Consider the following 22,567-nt stretch of genomic DNA (forward strand, 5'->3'; position numbering starts at 1 on the left):
ATTAAAGCTATATTTCAAAGGAAAAAAACAAGATTTTCAAATATAGCCAAGCCTAGCCAAAGATATAAAACATATATTTAATAAAATTCAAGTTGTATTTAGGTATTATTAATAAATAATATTTTCTAAATATTTTAATTATATTTATTTACTTTTTATCCCCTCACTTTTCCTTTCTGTGTTTTGTTTGTAATTTATTATTAGTATTCTAGCACATATGTATGCATTTTATATTTTTTCTTTATTATTAGTGATACACAATTGAAAAGTTTGGTCACTTTTGGGTTTAAAGAACATTGGTTTTATAAATCTTCCTACAATCTTTGAATGCATATAAAAGTCCCTATAAAATCTAAGATATAAAGCTACTTACTTTTATTCCAGTCTAAAGTCATTTTACTTACTGGAAATTAACTACAAGCACAAAACGTATTCTAAAATTCCACTAAATATTTTCTTGATATAAAAGTTAAGGGGTCAATCACTATGCAGACATTGCCATTAGGGGTGAAGGACATACAGGATTTGTCTGTATTATTTCTTACAACAGCTTGTATATCTACAATTATCTTAAAATAAGAAGTTTAAAAAAACTTAAAAATAAAAGTTATCAAGTTGAATTTTTTATTCTTGTAGGCAATATTTATAGTGTCATCTAATTATGTTCATAAGATGAGAGTTTCAAGACAGTATTAACTTTTATCCTACTTTATTAATAATTTAAGGTGACATTTTTTGAATCACAGTTTATTTTAATGTATATGTATCACAGTACAGATTAATAGCAGAAACTATAATAAAAATTGAGTATATAGAGCAAAAATTTCAAATATTATTCATCATGCTTAACCCATAATTCCAATATTCTTGTCAGAAATAACCAATATTACCCATTTATTTGCTTTATTTAGTTAGCGTCTTTTCAATATGTTGTCCGGTCAGTACAGAAAAGATCAAATATATATTTTGAACAGCTGCATGATATTCAACAGCTGTTTGAATTGGATGTCATAAATTAGTCATTTTCCTATTAATACTATTGGATTGTTATTAGATGAATTACGGTTTTCTGCATGTCTCTTTGTCTAAATGTAAGTATATTTCTGTAGGAAATGAAATGGTTACATATTTGAATATTCACAGGTTTGAAGATTCTCAGATTGTCTTCAACTAGATATTAATTGAACTTTATGAAGGTGCAATTTTCCCCACAGTGTCTTTAATATAATACTAACATTTTAAGAATGATAGCCTAGTGAACAAACCATTACACTTTCTTGTTATTTTAATTTCATTTTACTGATTATAAATGGCATTTGCCATTGTTTTTATGTTCATAAGCCGTTTGCATTTCTTCTTCTGTAAATTGCCTGTTCAGTTTCTTAATATTCTATTGACTTGTTTGTGGTAATTCTTTTTTTACTGTGTATATTAATCATTTTATGTCTATAAGTTTCCAATTTTTTCTCTTAATTTGTCCCTGTACATTGTTGAAATATCTAGAGATAATCTAAAAATTTTCATTTCAAACTTTCGGAATTCTATTTTTATTGTTTGAAAAAATGATATAAATCATATCTTTTTTCTAATATACTTTTTGTTACAGTGTCTGTGTGTAAATTTTACTTAAAAATGTAATGTATTAGGATTTTCTTGCTATGAAAGAAAATTATAATTTTATTTTTGTTTTCCAGTTGGATGAGAGAATTATATCAATATCAGTTTGTGAATGGTAAAATTTTTTTTAATTTTATATTTTTAAGGTATTAACTCCTTTTTTAAAAAATTGGAGTATAATTGCTTTACAATGTTGTGTTAGTTTGTGCTGTACAATGAAGTGAATCAGATATATCCCCTCCCTCTTGGACCTCCCTCCCACCACCCGCATCCCACCCATGTAGATCTTCACAGAGCACTGAGCTGAGCTCTCTGTGCTGCACAGCAGGTTCCCACTAGCTATCTATTTTACACATGGTAGTGTATTTATGTCAAACCTTATCTCCCAATTCATCCCACCCTCCTTGTCCCACCCTGTGTCCGCATGTTCATTCTCTACATCTACATCTCTATTCCTGCTCTACAAATAGGTTCATCTGTACCATTTTTCTAGAGTCCCCATATATGCATTAATATATGATATTTGTTTTTCTCTTTCTGGCTTCACTCTGTATGACGGACTCTAGGTCCATCCACATCTCTACAAATGACCCAATTTTGTTCCTTTTTATGGCTGAGTAATATTCCATTGTATATATGTACCACATCTTCTTTATCCCTTCATCTATCATTGGACATTTAGGTTGTTTCCATGTCCTGGCTACCATAAATAGTGCTGCAATGAATATTGGGGTACATGTGTCCTTTTGAATTATGGTTTTCTCAAGGTATATGCCCAGTAGTGGGATTGCTGGGTCATACGGTAGTTCTATTTTTAGTTTTTTAAGGAACCTCCATACTGTTCTCCATAGTGGTTGTATCAATTTACATTCCCACCAACAGTGCAGGAGGGTTTCCTTTTCTCCACACCCTCTCCAGCATTTATTGTTTGTAGATTTTTTGATGATGGCCATTCTGACTGGTGTGAGGTGATACCTCATTGTAGTTCTGATTTGCATTTCTCTAATATTTAGTGATGTTGAGCATCTTTTCATGTGCTTCTTGGCCATCTGTATGTCTTCTTTGGTGAAATGTCTATTTAAGTCGTCTGCCCATTTTTTATTTGGGTTGTTTGTTTTTTTGATGTTGAGCTCCATGGGCTGTTTGTATATTTTGGAGATTAATCCTTTGTTGCTTCATTTGCAAATATTTTCTCCCATTCTGAGGGGGTTGTCTTTTTGTCTTGTTTATGGTTTCCTTTGCTGTGCAAAACCTTTTAAGTTTCATTAGGTCCCACTTATTTATTTTTGTTTTTATTTTCATTATTCTAGAAGGTGGGTCAAAAAAGACCATGCTGTGGTTTATGTCAAAGTGTGTTTTTCCTATGTTTTCCTCTAAGAGTTTTATAGTGTCCGGTCTTACATTAAGGTCTTTAATCCATTTTGAGTTTATTTTTGTGTATGGTGTTAGGTAGTATTCTAATTTCATTCTTTTACATGTAGCTGCCCAGTTTTCCCAGCACCACTTATTGAAGAGGCTGTCTTTTCTCCATTATATATTCTTGCCTTTGTAATAAATTAGGTGACCATATGTGTGTGGGTTTATCTCTGGGCTTTCTATCTTGTACCATTGATCTATATTTCTGTTTTTCTGTCAGTACCATACTGTCTTGATTACTGTAGCTTATATATCCTTATATATAAGGAACTGCTATAACTCAACAGCAAAAAGACAAAACAAAAAACCAAGCAACCCAATTTTAAAACAAGCAAAGGATTTAAATACACATTTCTCGAAAGACAACATGCAAATAGTCAGCAGGTATATGAAAAGATGCTCGACATCCCTGATCATTAGGAAAATGCAAATCAAAACCACAATGAGATATTATCTTATACCAGTTACGATGGGTATTATAAAATTTAAAATTGGTGACAAGTGTTGGCAAGATTGTGGAAAAATTATAACCTTTGTAACGCTGTTGTTGGGACTGTAAATAGTGCAGTCACCATGGAAAACACTATGAAGTTTCTTCAAAAAATTAAAAATAGAACTACCATGTGATCCAGCAATCCTCTTTTGGGTTATATATCCTCCAAATTTGAAATTGAATATCAAAATGATATTGGCACCCCATGTTTATGGCAGGAGTGTTCACAATAGCCAAGAGGTGGGAACAACCAAAATGTCTATCAGTAGATGAATGGCTAAAGAAAATGTGGTATACACATACAATGGAATATTCAGCCTTATAAAAGAAGGAAATCCTACTATATGAAACAAAATGAATGAAACTCGAGAACACTATGCTAAGAGAAATAAATAAGACACAGGAGGAAAAATACTACATGATACCACTTATATGAGGAACATAAAACAGTCAAATTCATAGAAACAGAGAGCAGATTTGCGATTGAGGAGAGGGGGAAAGAACAAGTTGCTGCTCAACTGGCAAAAAGTCTCAATTTTACAGGATGAGTAAGTTCTAGAGATCTGCTGTGCAACAGTATTCTGTGCAATTTGTTGAGGGTGAATCTCGTATTAAGTGTTCTCACCACAATAAAAATAAATGCATAAGTAAAATAAATTAAGAAGAGCTGGTTACTGTTAAAATGCATTGCTGCCCCTCAAAGGTAGAAAGAGGTATAGTGTCCATTTGCTACTGTGTGGTTTGCTGCCCTCCTTGTGTGATAATGCTATATCAGGGGCTCATAATTGACCTCTATTTGATGTTAGGTTGGATATTTAGCAGCAGCAATACTTAGATCAGTCTTGGTGACTGAGAGCGCATAATTTTGAGCCCAGGCATAGGATCCATCTCTGACAACATAACTACCCTATTCAAGTACCTATTGTAATTCACACAATTTTGTAGGAGGAAAAATTTATATTTCCTTTAGAGCATAAGCCCTGGGTAAGGAAACCTAGAATTAATAGAACCAACTTCATTCCAAGCTCTTGTCCTGATCTGTTTTATTGTTACATTAGTCATGATACAAAAGGGACAGACTACCATGGTTGGCAGAGCCAGGGTTACATGCCAGCGAAATTCAGTACTTTCAGATAGAAAAATGTTCAAGAAAGAAATTCTATTTTGAAATGACCTGAATCTGTGTAACTCTAAAGGAGAAAAGCAGCAAAATGAATTAAATGCAGTCAGCAATGGGTTTTCTATTTAATGACATCAGGAAATGAACCGAATCCTTATTGTTAGAATTGTGGGAAACATTTCAGATGAAATCCTTTGGAATAAGTGTCAAAGTCTTATCTTTTCCAGCTTAATACAACAGAGGTAGAAAAAAGTATGAGACATACATATCATTCCAAATCAAGTCAAAGTTCTACTTTCACAATATAGAAAAGCAGGAAAAATATTACAATGTTTCCTGAGCAAGTAGTGATATACCATTTCCTTGCTTACTATAGAGTCTACTATAGTTTCTGAGTTTTTTAAAACACAAAAAAGTATTCTTCAGCTATACGTGGAGAAATAGACTGAAACTCTCTGAGATATTCTGGAAAAGGAGCCAATGAGAAATAAGGTAAAGTTTATTGAAAAAAATTCTACCTGGGAAAAAATTAAAATATACTGCTTTTGTAAAACAAAGGATCCTAAAATTTAATAGATAGCAAGTTAATGTAGTAATTTAGAAGACAATTAAATATTTGAAAAATGTGTCTAGCCTATTAAAAGAGTGAAAATTCTGATAAGAGAAATTTGAGCAAATTGAAATCTCAGGGGAAAGGCTATCTTTATTTCAACTCAGAATTTTAAAATGGAATCAATGTCAGAAAACAAAACAAAATTACTCTCCAGGAATATACTGAATGACAAGTGGGCAAGTTCAGTCTCAAAGGAAATTAGTGAGCAAAATTTATTTGGAGAAGTATTTATCTAAAGTAAGAAACACATTTAAGCTCTTCAAACACTGAAATGGAAAATTTTCCTTGTAAAGTTCTCTGCATTCTGTCCTTTTTTAAGGAAAAAGTAGTTTTTTTCATCAGCCTTGCCAGTAGAATTATAGATAAGATGTATCAAGCCTGAAATCTGTCAAATGTTAAAATACATGAAATATACTGGGCAAGTTGGAGAGTCTATGGCTAAAGAAAAAAAACTTATTATACTGTTCTATTGAATTTATTTTGTCTTGATAACATTCCACAAGTTGAAATTTTTAATAAAGTATTGTTTTGATAGACATAATGCCACACTGATGTTTAATTCTGACCCAGATAAATATAACTGGCTAATATGTTTAGTCAGTAGAAAATTTTAAAGGGACATTCTTCTATCATGTACTATACTTTGAGTGTCATTTTTACAATAAAGAATAATTAAGATTTTGCTCTTTATATCCATTATATTTGAGGGATATATGCCTGATACTTCAAAGACACTAAAATTATTACTCAAATTTCATACTTTGCTAAATACATTTTAATAAAGCATAGGACTCAGCAGGGCCTCACATAAGGGTGGTACTGGCATGGAATCCCATCTGCCTTTTTTGGCTTTGTGTTTTCCATGGCTCCAGTTCTCTCTGGACAGAATCTGCCTTCACAGATACAGACCCTAATGAAAGCATCTCTTTCTTCATCCTGATAATCCTAAAGGGAAATAGAACATTACTATTATTATTCTCTGTATTATTTCATGGCTTCTGTCTGGATTTTAGTTCTTCAAACTTGCTAATTGGTTCCCAGATTTATATTTGCTCTATTTTACTACTACATGGCATGGGCTCTGTTTCCATACTGGACCCCAACAAATACACTATTTACAGAGAATCACATACAGCAAAGTAGAATAAATAATGTTTACAGTGGTGACTCTCTTTAAGAAAGCAGATGAAGAAGGAAGAGTAATCATATTAATATCCCTTTGTGACTATTAGATCAATTATTCTCACACCATCCTGAAAGCTCATCCCTGAACCATGCTCTGAAACTTATACAGGCCTTGGGTGAGATTAATGAAAGATTCTTAACCTGAGTGAATCTCTAAACCAGTTTTGAGACTGTGGTCCCACTTTCCAGGGTTTCCTCATACCAGTTGGCATAATTCTAGATGCCAATAATCTTCTAGTGTCTGATATTTTAACTTGTAAAGGTTTACCTGCCTTTTCCCTGTCTACATTGATAACTCGGTATTATACTACCAACATGACTTATGAAAACTGGGTTTTAATTATTTTTCATCCTTGTTTAATCACTTTTCTCTTGGATCCATTTTTTTTTCTGGTATTATATCCCATTTGCCTGTTCTAGACCAGACCATCCAGGCTATCACTGCTTTGACTCTTTCCATAGGCAAACCCATATATAACTCTGAATACCTGCTTAGATGCCCCATCCTGATCTCTGGTCTGGATCATTTCAGTGCTTTCAAACCCCAGTTATGACATAAATCATGTATTGTTTTGTATTTCCATGTATAACATTCAAATTAAAAATAATTTAGCTAGACACTTGATGATGCAGAAATCATCTGTATGCAGAGGATATTGCCTCAGAGGCTTTCCCAAGCTGCCTTAAGCAACCCCTAGAATTTGATAGATTTATGGGATAAACTTCATTATTTATGAACCATTTCTTAAATATAATGCTATTCATTCCAGATAAATGATCAAAACTTGTTTGATACTCTGTAAACTAAGTTCCAGGTAACACTAGTAATTTGTTTTAATTTTAGTTTGCTTATAGGATTCAAAACACATATTGTAGTTGATTTTATATTCCAGAGACAAAATTATTTGTTTATTAATTAAATGTTTACTGAGTGTTTAGTATATGACACCCTGGGAGAAGAAGCCATGATTTCTGTCATGAAAATAAGTAGTTTAATGTAATATGCATATTTTGATAGGAGTACAGAATGTCATAGTAACACATTTTCCTAGGTAAATCTGCTCCCTTTTGTATAATTTTAACCTAACAAGGTCATTAAAATTAAAAAAAAAAACTTTATTTCTCCACAGGCACATATTTTATGTTTGTGGAAGAAATAAGAAGGACTTCAATATTTTTAATCTTGTACTAAGCAATTCAGAAATATGCCTAAATCTGTCTACTCTGACTATCCACTATTTTATTTACATGATTCCTTTGCAATAGTCAAAACAATTACCTCTTTTTCCTAAAAAAAGGCTTGATCTTTTCTATCTTGATCTCTTTATAAATATTATTATTTTATGTATGAAGCATCTCTGTATACTGAAATTCTCTCTACCATTCAATATCCATTTAAAATTCCTTTTCCATTAAAATTCCTCATATCATTTTTGCCAACAACTAACTTCATAATATTTATTCTCTCTCTTATTTCCCTTATTTTTATACCCAAAACCCTTTCTATATTCCCCATTATAATATGTAAAATGTTCCATTCAGAAAAGGAATTAGAGAGAGAGTTATGAGAATTTTGAGGAAATCCCCCGTTCCATGGCTCTAGAAAGAAGTCAGGAAAGGGGACTGAGAAGGAGCAACCAAAGAGTCCAGGGAAAAATAACAAGAGAAAGTGCAATGAGAGTGCTGTAGGAATAAAGAAGAAAGACAATGACTGAAAAACTCATCAAATTTGCATGGGTTGTAGTGGAACAATGTGTGTGCCAAGTGAACAAATCTTTCTGTGGCTTTAAAAGATGTTTTTAGTAGTTTATCTGTAAATAAGTCCATTGATGGAGGGAAATAAAGAGTTAAGGGAGATTTTTTGAAAACAACTTTATTGAGACATAATTTAAATACAAAAACTGCATATATTTTATGCATGCAACATAATGAGTTTGGACCTATGCATACAACTGTGAAACCATCACCACAATCGAATAGACATATACATCACGTTCAAAGGGAAGAATTTTTTTAAGTTATATTAAATAATCATGGAATTAACCCAATTAAAATAGATGAATATAAAGAAGAAAGTAGTGATAAATGATATATACAGTTCAGGAAAAAGTGGGAGAACTTAAAGCCTAGGTTATTACTTTGCCTTAGCTAAAAGGAGGCATAGCTATACCAATTAAACTAATCTGAAAAGAATGACTGATGCTATAGATGTGCAAAAGATCGTCAGTTTATAGATGTGATAGTGAGAATTTGATGGAGTTGAATCTAATATCTTTAAATTTTTCTCCATGAGGTGCACATGAAAGAAGTGGTAGGGGGTTGGATATTTAAAGGTACTGAAAAAAGTTTGAAACGATTTTGCGAACAATGAGAGTTAGAAATGACAGAGAAATGTAATAAAAATTTGGAGTAGTTGAACTAACAAGGAGTATGCTTGTGATGTCTTAAAATGTAAATAAAGCTGTTAGGAGTAATATGCAGTATGATGTAGTATTCTTGAGGGAGGGGGACGAAACAGTAATGTGCATTGCTCTCAGAACTGAAGTAAATGGTATTAAAAGACTTTTCTCTAAAGCAGAATAATATCTTGGAATATTTCTTGGTGTAAACTTGCACACATGTACATACATAGTTTCCTAACACTATTTGCCCTTCCTTCAAAGAATCAGCAGCATCCATTACCTGAGGAAAACATCAAAACTAAAGGATTTTTTCTCTAGGGTATCAGTGTTTTTGATTTTCAGGAGCCCAAGCTTTTGAATATAAAAAGCTAAGAAGCTGAAAGACTGGGGAATACATACTATATTTGAAAGAATGTTTTTATTATTTAGGCAGTTTGGAAGTATCTCAGACGAAAGCTACCCAAAAACACAGTGGCTTAAACAAGGTAAAAATATTTTCCACTTTCACATAAGAGACTAAGGTTGTGGTCTAGTCTAATATGGAGGCTTGGCCATGTTGATGACCCAGATTGTTTCTCTTATTTTCTGACATCCTCAACACACAGCTTATATCTTCAGTTCCCATAATCAAGGTCCACATTACAGCCTTTGGGAAATGAAAAATATAGGAAGTGTAAGACATGCCCATGTTTTGGAAGAAGTTGCCCATCTCACATCTGCTCACATTTCACTGGCCAGAACACATGACCACACCCAGCTGCAAGGCGGACTAGGAACTGTAGCTTTGTGGGAGGAGGGGTGTATGTTCAAAAAAGAGTGCATAGCCAGTGGTCAGTTAAAATCTGAAGATTCTATTTCTAAAGGAAGAAGAAAGTGATACATTCTACAGCAGTCTCTAATACAATATACCCCTTTGGTATATTGAAAATATACACACAGAAAATACATTCAACATTTTCACAAGACAAGACAACCAAATGACTGATCCAGTTACTACATTCATCTCAAGGTCTAAGTCCTCTGGGTTATGGGTACTCCTCTCCAGCAGATCCATATGTGATTGATGAATTAAAAATTAATAAGCATGTTATCTGCCTCCTTCTATCTCAAATAGTGTAGCAGAAACAAAAAGAGTGCACTTTTTAAACTTCCATTCAGAAACAGAAAGAATGAGAAATATTGTCAGTCAATTGTAATGATAAATCCCTCTTGAAATATTGTAGTGAGAATCTTCTTTAGAACATCTGGCAGTCAGGATTGGGTCTCTGAAAGTATCTTCTTGTCCACTATCCTTCATGGCCACATATGAAGAGACATTAGATCATTGGTCCTTCTTGGTAATTACACAACTCTTGCTGGTGCAATTTGGGAATACAAAAGTTTCCTTCAGCGTTGAACAGTCACGTGTTTGTGATTTCCTTCACATAAAAAAATTCTATTAGTAGATGTCCAATAAGAAAAATGAACAAGTGATAAAGTTTCCTTAATAGGTCTCGTCAAGAAACCAAGTAAAGATAACACGTTGTAATGGTTCTTAAATGTCAAAAGTCTTGTCATTTATTTAGATGGGTTGATACTCCAACAAAATAGACACTTGCTTGGGGAAACTGAAGCCTTGGCAGTGAAAGCAATACATTTACTGCAGTATGTTGATGGTTTGACTATCATTGTATGTCAGAGAACAAGTGATGAGAGTTGCTCAAGAAAAGGTTGTGGTCAGAATGTCGACTCTTTTAGAGCCTCTTCATATCACTGCTTTAATTTAGGAGTACACAATAGCTTATTGTTTTCATCCCTGAGAAGCCCCAAATTATAGTTTTATCACTCAAGATAGGTTGTAGGCTATAGGCAGTAGGAGGTCCACTTAGCAAAGTTGTATCCCTTCCTTCAAGGTAAGTAAACCTAGTAGCTTGATTTCTTCTCAGTTCTAGGTGTTTAGTGAAAGTGGAAAAGAGAAACTGACACAAGCCAATATTATTAATTTTAAAACATTTCCCCATGTCTCCTAAATACAATTGGCTTCTGGCCTGACTCCCAAAATATTGCAAGCCACAGTTTTATCTTGCTTCAGAATAACAAGGTTTTCCAGTTTCCTAGTACACATTATATGTTTCCTTGATGCCTTACAGTCAAACGTTAAGCCAATATATTTTAGATTTTTATTTACGTGAGTGACCCACTTTTGTTAGAATATTTTATGGTAGTTACAATAAAGACTTAGCTGTCGAGAACACAGAACACTTTAAACAGGACAGTTGTCCTATATACATAAAATTCCAGTGAAATTCGAAGGAAATGTATATATGCTTGATGATTCTAGGTACTCATAATCCTCCTAATTTGTTTCCCTGTCATTTTTAAGATACATGTTTCATCTTTTAGCATCAAGGTGTTTGCTTCTGTTCCTGGCCACATTCTATGCACAGGAGGAGAACTGGAACATGAGAGAAAAATTACCTGAAACTTAGTAACAAGGCAAAACTAAAATTTGAATGGCAAATCTTTTCTATGTTATAGAGAGGCAAAGTCCACACAAGCACTGTTTGGAGAATGTAGTTAGTTAATCTCACTATTATTAATTGATCCCAGATTTAGTGAAATTGTTTGCTAATGTTTTGGCCCTGTGGACATTATTCAATTTTGTATCTAATCCAGTAATATTATTCTAACATTTTCTTTGTTAAATTGCCTTTGAAATCCATGATTTACAGATGGCCTTTGACCATGTCATAACATACTGCTTGTTTCCTCATTAACTAATACATTAAATAAAATCCTTGGGCTCCCCTGGTGATGCAGTGGTTGAGAGTCCGCCTGCCGATGCAGGGGACATGGGTTCGTGCCCTGGTCCGGGAAGATCCCACATGCCACGGAGCGGCTGGGCCCGTGAGCTATGGCCGCTGAGCCTGCGCGTCCGGAGCCTGTGCTCCGCAATGGGAGAGGCCACAACAGTGAGAGGCCCGCGTACCGCAAAAAAAAAAAAAAAAAGTGTGTGTGTGTGTGTGTATATATGTGTATATATATATATATATATATATATATATATATATATATATAAATCCTTGGTACATATTTATTTTCCATTTGTCTTTTGATTGTCATGATTTTATCTTCTGAAAATTATACCATACCAAAGGCAAGCCATTCCTTTTAGTGGCACAACCTGAAAGTTGCTCATACATCTATGGTTATAACATGGTAACATAGCCACACTTAACTACAAATGAGGCTGTGAAATATAGAATTTTTTTCTGGATGTCAAGGGGCCCAATTAAAATTCAGGGGATTTCATAGTAAAGGAAAGGGAAAGTGGATAGTGAAGGTCACCTATCAGTTTATAATTTATAAGCCATAATTGGTTTTCTTACCCTGTATGAAACAAGATTTTCCTGGGCTATTTCATAAAGAGAGATAAATCAAAGGGAAACACAGTATTAGATTCTAATGAGAGGTTCTGCTACACCCTCAGAGTTGGGTCCCAAAAATGAGGGAAATCACAGAAACCACTCAACTGGTTAGAGAGAATCTAAGAACAGAAGCACCCTGTGCCTTGCTTTTTAGGTGAAGTCTTGTCATGTTAGCCCATGCTTCACATGGTGTGAGTATTATACAGCTGAAAGGACTATGTGAGGTATCTAGGCTCATGGCCCTAAGATAGACTGATCAGGAACCAGCAATCTTTTTATTACAAGGACCAGAGAGTAAATTCTTTTGGCTTTGTAAACCATACTGTCACAAGCAAAAGCACTGAACTTTGCTGATGTAGCACAAAAGCACCCATAAATTATACTCACACATCTTTGGATGTAACAAAAACTGAATATATATATATATAGTCAATTTGAATTGAATTGTACACTGCGCTTTGCCTGGAACACAAATCACAAAGATCTATTCACTTGCTAGTCACCATAATAAAGGAAAATTAGCAACCTGTATTGAGATTTTTGAGTTCTTATTTAATCAAATTCCTTTGTACTATAAGGTGCATTTTACAAATTTGTTTCTTAATAATCATCTTATTACTGCTAATTTCACTTTGAAGTTGGCTTCTTATTCACAGCTGTATTGACAGGAAGTATTAGATTTCATGTTATTATCTTCACTTATAAGCATTAATATGCCTTAGTCAAACTGCATGACTTCCATAATATAAGTCATGATAGCATAAATATTTCTCAAGTTTTTTATTGCATATGAGTGAAAATATCACTATGATTTGCCTAGGTATTTAGGTTAGAAATATTATTGTGATAGTGCTAATTCTTACATTCTTCTCCTTTCAGATTCTCAGTAATATTGGCATTACAAATCTATGCCTTCTAGGTGAAGAGCACCTGTCTGCACGGCAAACTAATTCAAGAGCTGTCAGTGATATATAGTGAGTAGCCTCCTGATTTTTATTCTAAGTATTACAAATAGAAAATAATCTACTAAATGTTTTTTCTCCTAAAATATCCACCTATATCATTTGGTAATGTTATTCTTCTTTTAAAATAAAGGAAATCTTTTTCTAGGATAAATTTGGAATATATATGTTGTTAGGATTACAGGGTAAACTCCCCATATGAAACCATTAAATATCTGAGTTTTATATCTCGGAATTGTGGCTGGGACCTCAAAACCAAAGACTATTATACTTAGTGACCTAATATTCTAAAGAGAAGTGCTAGACAGAAGTTTATAGGGTTTGCTAATAGAGACAAAAATTTGCTTAAGGACTGCAGATTTGCATGTCTTTTCTTTCTACAACCAGCTCATTCCATGCTAAACACACTGGCTACTTAACGTTCCTGGAACACGCTAGTCACCATCTGGCCATAGGGTTTTGACCTTGCATTACCTTTGCCCAAAGTGTTTTTGTCTCACTCTCACCTTCTTCAAGTCTTTGTTCCAATCTCACCAGGTCATACTGCTGATTACATTCACTATTCGTTATACTGCTCTACTTTTCCTGTTTTCTACATTTCTTATTATCTCCTAGGATATATCATAATTTGCATATTTCTTGTGCTTATTATCTGTTCCCTGCGTCTCGAATGTAACTTCCATAAGAACAGAGATCTCTGTCTGCTTTGTTTATGAATGCATCCTACGTATTTAAATAGTGCTTGACATAAAGCAGGTGCTCAACAATATTTTTGGCAAATAAATGAAAGAATCCTATTTAAAAAGACTTTTCTGAATAAATCTGCCATATGTTGCCAATATGTTTTGTAGTATCTATGTTTGGAAAAGTATGTATCTTACTGCTAAAAAGGAAAAAAACCCTGCAGTCACTTCATAATTTTATGAAAACAGAAAGCTAATTTTAATATTTATTTTAGGTAAATTTCCTGGCAATTAAAGTATTTATTTTTTTTAATTAAGATAAATGGATGCAGATTAAGTTAAAGATCTTATATACAATAAGATAACTGAATCTAATATAATAAGATCTTTAATGTAAAATGAGGAAAGCAAAAATATAGTTTCTATCTAGTCCAAGATTATATTGTTTGAGTGCAAATTAAATGTGTAGTGTCTAAAGGAAAAGGTAGTGATACCAAAAAAAAGCTTCATTTTCTTAAAAGGATAAAAACATTATAAATGCAAATTCTAAAAGGAATTATTAAAAAGATAATTGTAGGACATAGTGGATACTTTTAAAAAATTACATTATAGAAAATAAAAAATACTCTTCCTATACTAATTTGGTTTTGTTTTTGCTTTTACAGAAAATACCTAAGACCTAACATTAAATAGATCACAGTAAAGATATGTCTGTGAAAGCATAAGGAGTTTGAATTTTATAGCTCCCTGATAATGTTATTTGATGGTTTTTATTTCACTGATTCATTTTTATCAAATTTCTTATGAGAAAATTTACATACGTAAAATGTATCCATTTTAACTTTACAGTTAGAGGAGTTTTGACATATGTAAGCATGTAACCAGGGTGGCAATCAAGATTAACATTTTCATCACCCCAAAACATTTCTTCATGAACATTTGCAGTCAATTCCCCATTGCTCCCAATCCAAGGTAACTGCCCATCTCTGTCATGACAGAGGCAATATGCCTTTCAAAATCTCCTTTAAAAGGTATCAAAATTGCATAATCTTTTCTGTTTCTGACTCCTTTCACTAAGTACAATGCTTTTAGAATTGCCCATAATGTTGCATGTATCCATTCTTTTTTATTGCTGATAATTTTCCATTGTACAGATACGCTAATTTATTCATTCACTCACCTCCTGCTGTATATTTGTATTTTTTTCAGTTACTATATTACAGGTACTATGAAAATATGTGTAAAAATGAGCATATGTTTTAATAGCTCTTATGTAAATGGATCATATGTTAAGTATATGTATACTATTTTAAAAAACTGCCCAACTATTTTAAAAGTGGCTATATCATTTTACATTGTCACTAGTAATATATGAAATTTCTCATTACTCTACATCTACATGGTATGGTCTGTTTTGTTTGCTTGTTTGTTTATTTGTTTTAATTTTCATCATTCTAGTTGATATGTATTGGTAGGTCATTGTGGTTTTAATTTGCATTTCCCTGATAGTACTTTCTTAATGAGCATATTTCCTACACTGTCTTAATCAGAGCAGCCCACTGTTAAATAATTTATATATGATGTTTCCAGCAAGATTTCATTTAAGAATTAAAAGTTTAAAGAAAGATTCCATTGAAGGAATAAAGTTAAAGATTCCCTCTAACTGATATTTTTTGAATCCCTCTTTTCTCAGAAAGTGGCTTATGTAGTTTGGGTCTTTTTGTTCCATTTCAGCATTTTTAAATACTTGAGACAACTACAGCAAGTATTAATACAGAGGCAGGAATGGACATCTTACATCAAGTTATAAATTAAGTTTAATTTAAGGTAGTAATCCTTTTTTACTTGATATATGGTGTCCATTCCAAAGAAGGGAGGGAAAAAAATTAAAATAATTCACCATGATTAGAGATGTGACAAAGCATAAAGTGTCATTGAAATTTACCTGTTTATATGCACCTCATTATTTATATCCAGTTTTATTACTAATTTTTAAATATTGAAATTTTTACCCCTTCACTCTGAGTTTAGCAACCAATTATAGTTTCATGGTTGTCTCATTCATTAGGGAAATGTGTTCAATAATGTCAGGAGACTGTTTAAAACCATGAAAAAGGACATAGCCAAAATCTCACAGCCAACAGAAATATTGGAGAATAAGCTGGCCTGTGACAAATGTTTGTGGAACTCTTCTATGAGTTGAATGTAAAGAGCAAAGAATTCTAGGGCATGTAATTATATTATTTTCAACAAATAGCACAAGCAAATGTTAGCAATGATCATTGCTCTGTAAATTTTTATTAGGTCTCTCTTAGCCTGGCTAATATTTCCAATCTTTAATAGCACAACTTAGAGCCAAAAAGCAGAAGTTTCCTGTTATGTGTCAAGAAGCAAGGACATTGCAGTGAATCCTCTGATACATCCTGACGCTACCTTGAGGACTTGGTTAAATGCATAAAAAATCATTGCAGAGAATAAATTTTTCATTAGCCACACTTGCCATTTTATGCATAAGAAACCCCATAGAGCCTTACCTATATGAAATGGCCTATCCTTGGTCTGAAGAGCAAGGAAAAAAATGTTATATAGTGCTGTCTTCTTTGACCTCTGTCTTTCAAATAAATAGTCCCTGTCTTTAAAGACAGTAGGTTAGCTTAATTTACATCTTCATAAAATAATTAGAGAACTATTGAGAAAACCATTCTTTCTAGGGAAGCAGTTAGATCCTCCTCTTGAAGAACATGGGCAAAGTCTATTATTAGATACCATTCTATGGGCCACATAAAAAGACAGATATCTTCCTATGATAAACAATGCTTAAGGCTTGGCATCTTGGTTGGGGCTTAATCTTGAGCAAGCAGTGCATGGGCTTCCTGAGTGTCTCCTGTGGCTTGACCAGAGTTTATTTTGGCTGAACCTTACTTCATTAAGTCAATGTTTGATTACATATCTCTAGAACAAAATATAAGCAAAAATCCATTTTCACATGCCATTTGGCAATTTTTGGTAGAGTTCACTGATGCATTTGACAAAATGTTTTCCTCCATGGTGGAGCTGCCCATCAAAAATCTATCCTTCCAATCTATACATCCTCCATCTGGAAAAATGGTACCTATATCATTACAGAGCCTTACATTTTATTGTCTCCCCAAAATTCTATTTTATGTCAACTGAGGGGAGGTATAGCTCAAGAAATTGTTAATATAATGTCTGCATATTTCTTAGAAAACATTAATTGCAATATATAATTCATCACCCATATATAGGAGTTAAATCAAAATTGGAAAATATAAGTTACATCAGAAAATTTTCCTCTGCCTTTAAATGAGATACCCAAGAATTATCACTTCTCCATCATCTCTAATAAGTTATTTATTGGGAAGCTTACCCTAGAGAGCCCAGTATGGTTGGCAACATATAACCATAATTGTTTATCTTGGAGGCTCAGTTATATTTTTCCATAATTACATTTTAGGATCATTGCTGATTTTAGGAAGCTCAGTATATTCCACCCCAGATTTTAACTATCTATTTTTGGAATGAACAAGAGAAGGACTTTGTCAAAAGATAGCTAAGATTAGGTGATTACTGTGCATCAAGACAGGGTTGATTATATTAGGTGAAAATAAACCCTCAATAGAAAGGAAATACTGAGAAGAAACTTAGTTCTTAGCTGGTGGAAATGTATCTCATCGTAAGCCAGACACTTTTGATGAGATGAATGGAAAGTTATGTTGATAAGAATGAAATTAAGTTGATTAAATGATTATCTGGGTCTGAAAATTTGGTCATTTTTTTTTTAGAGTCTCAAATTATCCGTGTCAAATTTAAGGAGACAACCTAAAACTGCAGGATTATTTTCTCAGTTAGCTTTTTAAATTCCTCTTTTGTAAATTCCTGAATCTTAACATGTAAAGAAAGTGATAAATCCTTATTCTTGGGGGGTTTTTCAATATAATTCTAACCTTGGTTAATTAGTATGGGTGCGCTCACTGTTATGCAGAGGTGTCTAAGAATAATGACAGCCTTCTTCTCAAACCCTTGTTAGTGTTACCTTCAGCAGCTCTAATATTAGCAATTATAGTTCATAGAGATACTTGAGGAGAACTACAGAAAGAAGCCTTAAGTCTTGCGTTGAAAGAACGTGCCTTGGTTTAAAGCAGAGGTATACAGAGGAAAGGTAGTGATTATGGATTCCCTTTGTACCTTCTTTCAGTGAGTCATTTGGTGAGATTGACTCAGAATTCTTTTTTCTTTTCCTCTAAAGTAAGAGCTGAGAAATGACTTAAAGAACTCTCCTTAAATTAATGGGTCCTTATGTTGTGATGAACAGATTGGACAATATAAAGTCATTATGTTTTATATCAAATATATTTCATTAAAAAAACTAGATTAATAATTATTTCAATTGATTTTAAGGTATTTTTCCTAAATTGTCACTGGAGCCAAACTTATCTTTATCTTAGAGTAATCAGGAAGGGAAGAAGGGAAAATATTGGGCTTGAGGTCCTCTAATCTATTCAGCACAATGATTTATATAGTAAGATAAGATTCCTCACTGCAACTAAGTGGATTACATTATTATTTTTGGAAGAATCATTTAGATCCAATGACTAGGAACAATATGTTGCAGTTTGGAACAGTACAAATATGAGATTTTAAAGCACTAGAGACCTAAGTTCAAATCCTCATTCAGCTGCCTTATGAATATTTACCTAAAGAAAAATGTCTCTGAATTAATCTGAGCAATAATTTCCTCATATGTAAACTAAGTAACAATAATATTCACCCCATAGGGTGAATATTATTGAGAGTATTAAATGAAATAGTACATATAACCCACCTTTAAGTTATTAGTCTGTTAAAAAAAAAAGATATGGTTCTGTAAACTGGCTCAGGTCTGGGAATTGATTGAGGGTCATAACTATTTCATGATTCAGGTTAATGACTTTTGTTTACTTGATCTAGAAATCCTCCACTATATATATATGTATATATAGATCAAGTAAGAATTTAGTAAATTTTACATCAATTTCACTTCCAGGAACACCATAATTAACTAGCAAACGCCACAGGTCTCTGAGAGTCAGGCTATTCTGATTGCTGCTTTGACTTTGCTGTTCATTATGGTAACCAGGCCCACCTTGCCTTTGGCAATAGAGGGTAGCCACTTGGCCTGAGGCACCCTGGGATCCAATTATCCCCAATGCCTTTAGGTTCCCAATTCAGTAGCAGCAGTTTCCACTACAAAGAGGAGCTATCACAGAGCTCTTCAAGGTTGCTGTACTGAGAACATAGCTGACACTAATAATGTTATAGACATTTTATTGTCATATATAATAGTAAGAATTATTAATGAAACATGACTATTCCTATTCCAAAATAGAAATAAATATAATTATACATACAATAGATATTTTGGCACATCTTTAAAGTGCTTGTTAAAAAATTCTGATTCTAGAGCTGCAACTTAACTGTTCTAAAACAGAGTATATGCAAGTCAGTTGCCAGAGTCTGCATTTTTAGCAAGTGTCCCATTTTATTTTTATGCATGCTAAATTTTGAGAATATTTTTTGTAGTGCATTGCTTTTCTAATATAATTACTTGGGGCAGTATTATCTTGATTTTTACAGTCCTTAGTTGTAACACTTTCAGATTTTTTTTTGTTCCAGAATTGATAAAGACAAGAATAAATTGATAATGTTTGAATCACCATATGACAGACGTAAGGCAACATCAACTAAAAAAATTAGTTATATATGTGCAAACTAGTTATATATGTGTGTATACGTATATAAATATACAATTACCAGAAACAGTATATAATGTGTGTCTTACTTATATAAGTTATAATTCTTCTAACTAGGGAATTGACTAAAGGAAACAACTCCTAATCCAAGTGAGATTCTCTTCTTCTTCCAATTCTCTGTTTCTGTGTTATCTATTGATCTGTTCTCTGCTCTGTTCTATTTATGTCAGTGTTTGTTATCTTATATTAAGCCTCTGGATTATACAGAGAAATCTTATGTTTTCATTGACAGTTTTGAATATATTCTTTGATTTCAACACCTCCAGACTGTAGTGTTAGTTTCTGGCTCAGTTTGAATAGGACACATTGAGAATTCCAAAAACATATTGCCTCCCAAAACAAGGGCAATAGAAACATAGAATATACATAGGAATAAAAAGCATACAGAAAAATGTTCTTCAAATCTTCAAGTGTACATTGGAAATAAAACACTGTGTTAAAGATGAGAAACGCATCATCAGTCCTCTGGTACTGTTACTGTAGCCTTTTATTTTATCAACTTCATATGCAAATTAAGTAACAGACTAAAATCGGTTTCAAACTGTTTGAAAAGCATGACAAAAATATGTAGTATGTTAATCTCCTTTGGAACCACAGTTATAATTACTTTCTTGCTTATCCAAAGTTTGCATTTATAAAAATGTAGATAGAAGCAGACATCAGAATTCATTATGAGGCAGTATGTTCGATTATCTCATTGCTTCTCTGTTGACTGATTGTTACAATACTAAAAATATTATTCATAGACTCACAGGCTTAGAAACATTATCTTTAGTGTATTTCAGAAACAGTTTTTAGAGCTTCTGGTTTTAGTACCACCAAGTGAGGACCTTGGAAGTTCTTACTCTCATCCTCACAACAACCAGAAGAGCTGAACAAACTGAAATCCAGTGACTTTCTTCCGACCCATTGAAGGACTGAAGTCACGGGGCAAACTATCACCCCAAAATCTGGAGAGACAAGCAAATCCAGAGTCATAGCCTAGATCTCCTTACCGGGAACAGAAGCCTCTGGAGCCACAAACTGATAGGAACACTTACAAGGTAATCTTTCTGGAGGTAAAACACTTACAAGGTAGTTGCTAGAAGCTGAGCATTCTCTAAGCCGACAGTGAGAAATTCCCAGGGGCTAGAGTCTTAGGGAGGCCTTATTCTATTGTGGGTTTTACATCCAAGAACCACACAAAGTTCTCAAGGTAAAGAGCCAGGAAAGATCCATTCATGACACTATTAGAGGGAGGAGAACTTTAAAATACATCCAGGACATTTTCTGTAACAGAAGTTTCCTTTCAAGGAGAAAAGACTAACAGAGCATTTTCCCAAGAGAAGAAAGGCATTTACCACTCTCCTGCCCCTTTGAGGCTTCCTGTCCCACTTAAGTGGGGAACAAAAGCTGAGAAACACTTATAAAAGTCACAGCCCTGGGACAGAGGCCCACTGAAAGACTGAGATTGAATCATGAGATCACAGAAAGCTTCCACTTCCCCATCCTTTACCACCAAACCAAGAGGGCTTACAGCTAAAAGACCTGCAAAACACAGAATCTCTCTGAGGAGGAGTACTTAGGGAAGCCCAGAATCAACAAGGAAGATAAAAACAAGAACATTAGAAAAATTTTAAGCCTCATAGCAACACAGATACAGCAAATATTAGACACAGCACAACTCCTAACCAGATTAGCAAATTTAAAGCTAATCTATGTCCAGCTGTCAACAACAAAAAAAATAGTTATATAATGCTATTATTGCTTTTAATTAGATCCTGTTTTTCTCTTTATAGACAAATTCAAACACATGAATCACAAGAACACATTTTAAGGAACAGTTTTATAGTAGTAACAGAAAGGAAAAATAATTTCCCTAGTACTCCTGACCCCCAACATATTTTTTATTGTATATACATTCCATTTTCAGTAAGATAAGATTTTTAGTCAGGATGATATACACAATTGCTTCATTAGTTTTTAATTTGTGTGGTTGACCTTCTCATAAATCTTTACAGACTAAAAAAATGTTTTTGAAGTTTTCACGTGTTGACACAAGATTAACAAATTGCTTCTACCTTCAAAGGGAGTATGTATAAACTAGAAAGAGAAAGTCAAAGAATCTGAGCTTTAGGAAAAAACTCACCAAGTCAGCTGACAGATGTTTACTCTCATGGGGGCTTAGATCCTGGTGGTAGCTGAGCAGTCTACAGAATTGACATATATGCAAATAGTGACAAAAGTGTATTAACTCATTCAATTATTCTATTTCTCTTTTAACTAAAAGATCAACCTGAAAAACCAAAAACATAAATTAGCAGCAACCAGTGTGCGAGTGTTTATATGTCAGATGTGGGAAGAGTCAAGAGCAACTCTGATAAATAATTTGGCATTTTGGCATTTTATGAACTAAACACTAGATTAGTTACCACAGTTTTAAAATAAAAATGTCAAATATCTGGAAAAATAACAAAGTGATGAAATTGCAAAGAATTTAATGCTCTCTGAATTAACCTTCTACAAAATCTAGCCTGTTTTCCTAATCTCATAATAAATATCCTACATCCTGAAAGGATTGAAAGAAGTAGAGAATTAACAAAAAATATAATGGAGAAAGATGTAAATTTCAGTTGAACTAGAGTTTACAGGTATATAAAATAATTACTACAGCAACACTGACAACAGCAACATTAGTTAAGATAAGTGACAGCAGGTTTGCCCAGGACAATCCTGGCTTGTTCATATTTTCCTGACTGAAATATTAGTATCATGCCATTTCACTCTAAAAATTAACCTATAAGACCCTCTGAGATTTTCCTCTCCTCACGTCTCCAGTCTCATGCTACCCTCTCTAAACTCAACTCATCCTTAACTATT

The 22,567-nt window shown here is 33.3% G+C and overlaps 1 long non-coding RNA gene across 1 annotated transcript in view; it reads left to right on the forward strand.

Annotated features, from left to right (window-relative positions):
* The window catches only part of LOC132597869 (uncharacterized), an 86,528-nt gene that overhangs the window by 46,116 nt on the left and 17,845 nt on the right, over positions 1–22,567 (forward strand). The window contains exon 2 of the long non-coding RNA XR_009565275.1: positions 13,133–13,227. This is a non-coding gene — a long non-coding RNA (uncharacterized lncRNA). The remainder of the gene's footprint in view (positions 1–13,132; positions 13,228–22,567) is intronic.

This window comes from Globicephala melas, chromosome 9 (assembly GCF_963455315.2).
Source record: "Globicephala melas chromosome 9, mGloMel1.2, whole genome shotgun sequence".
Taxonomy (NCBI): Eukaryota; Metazoa; Chordata; class Mammalia; order Artiodactyla; family Delphinidae; genus Globicephala; species Globicephala melas.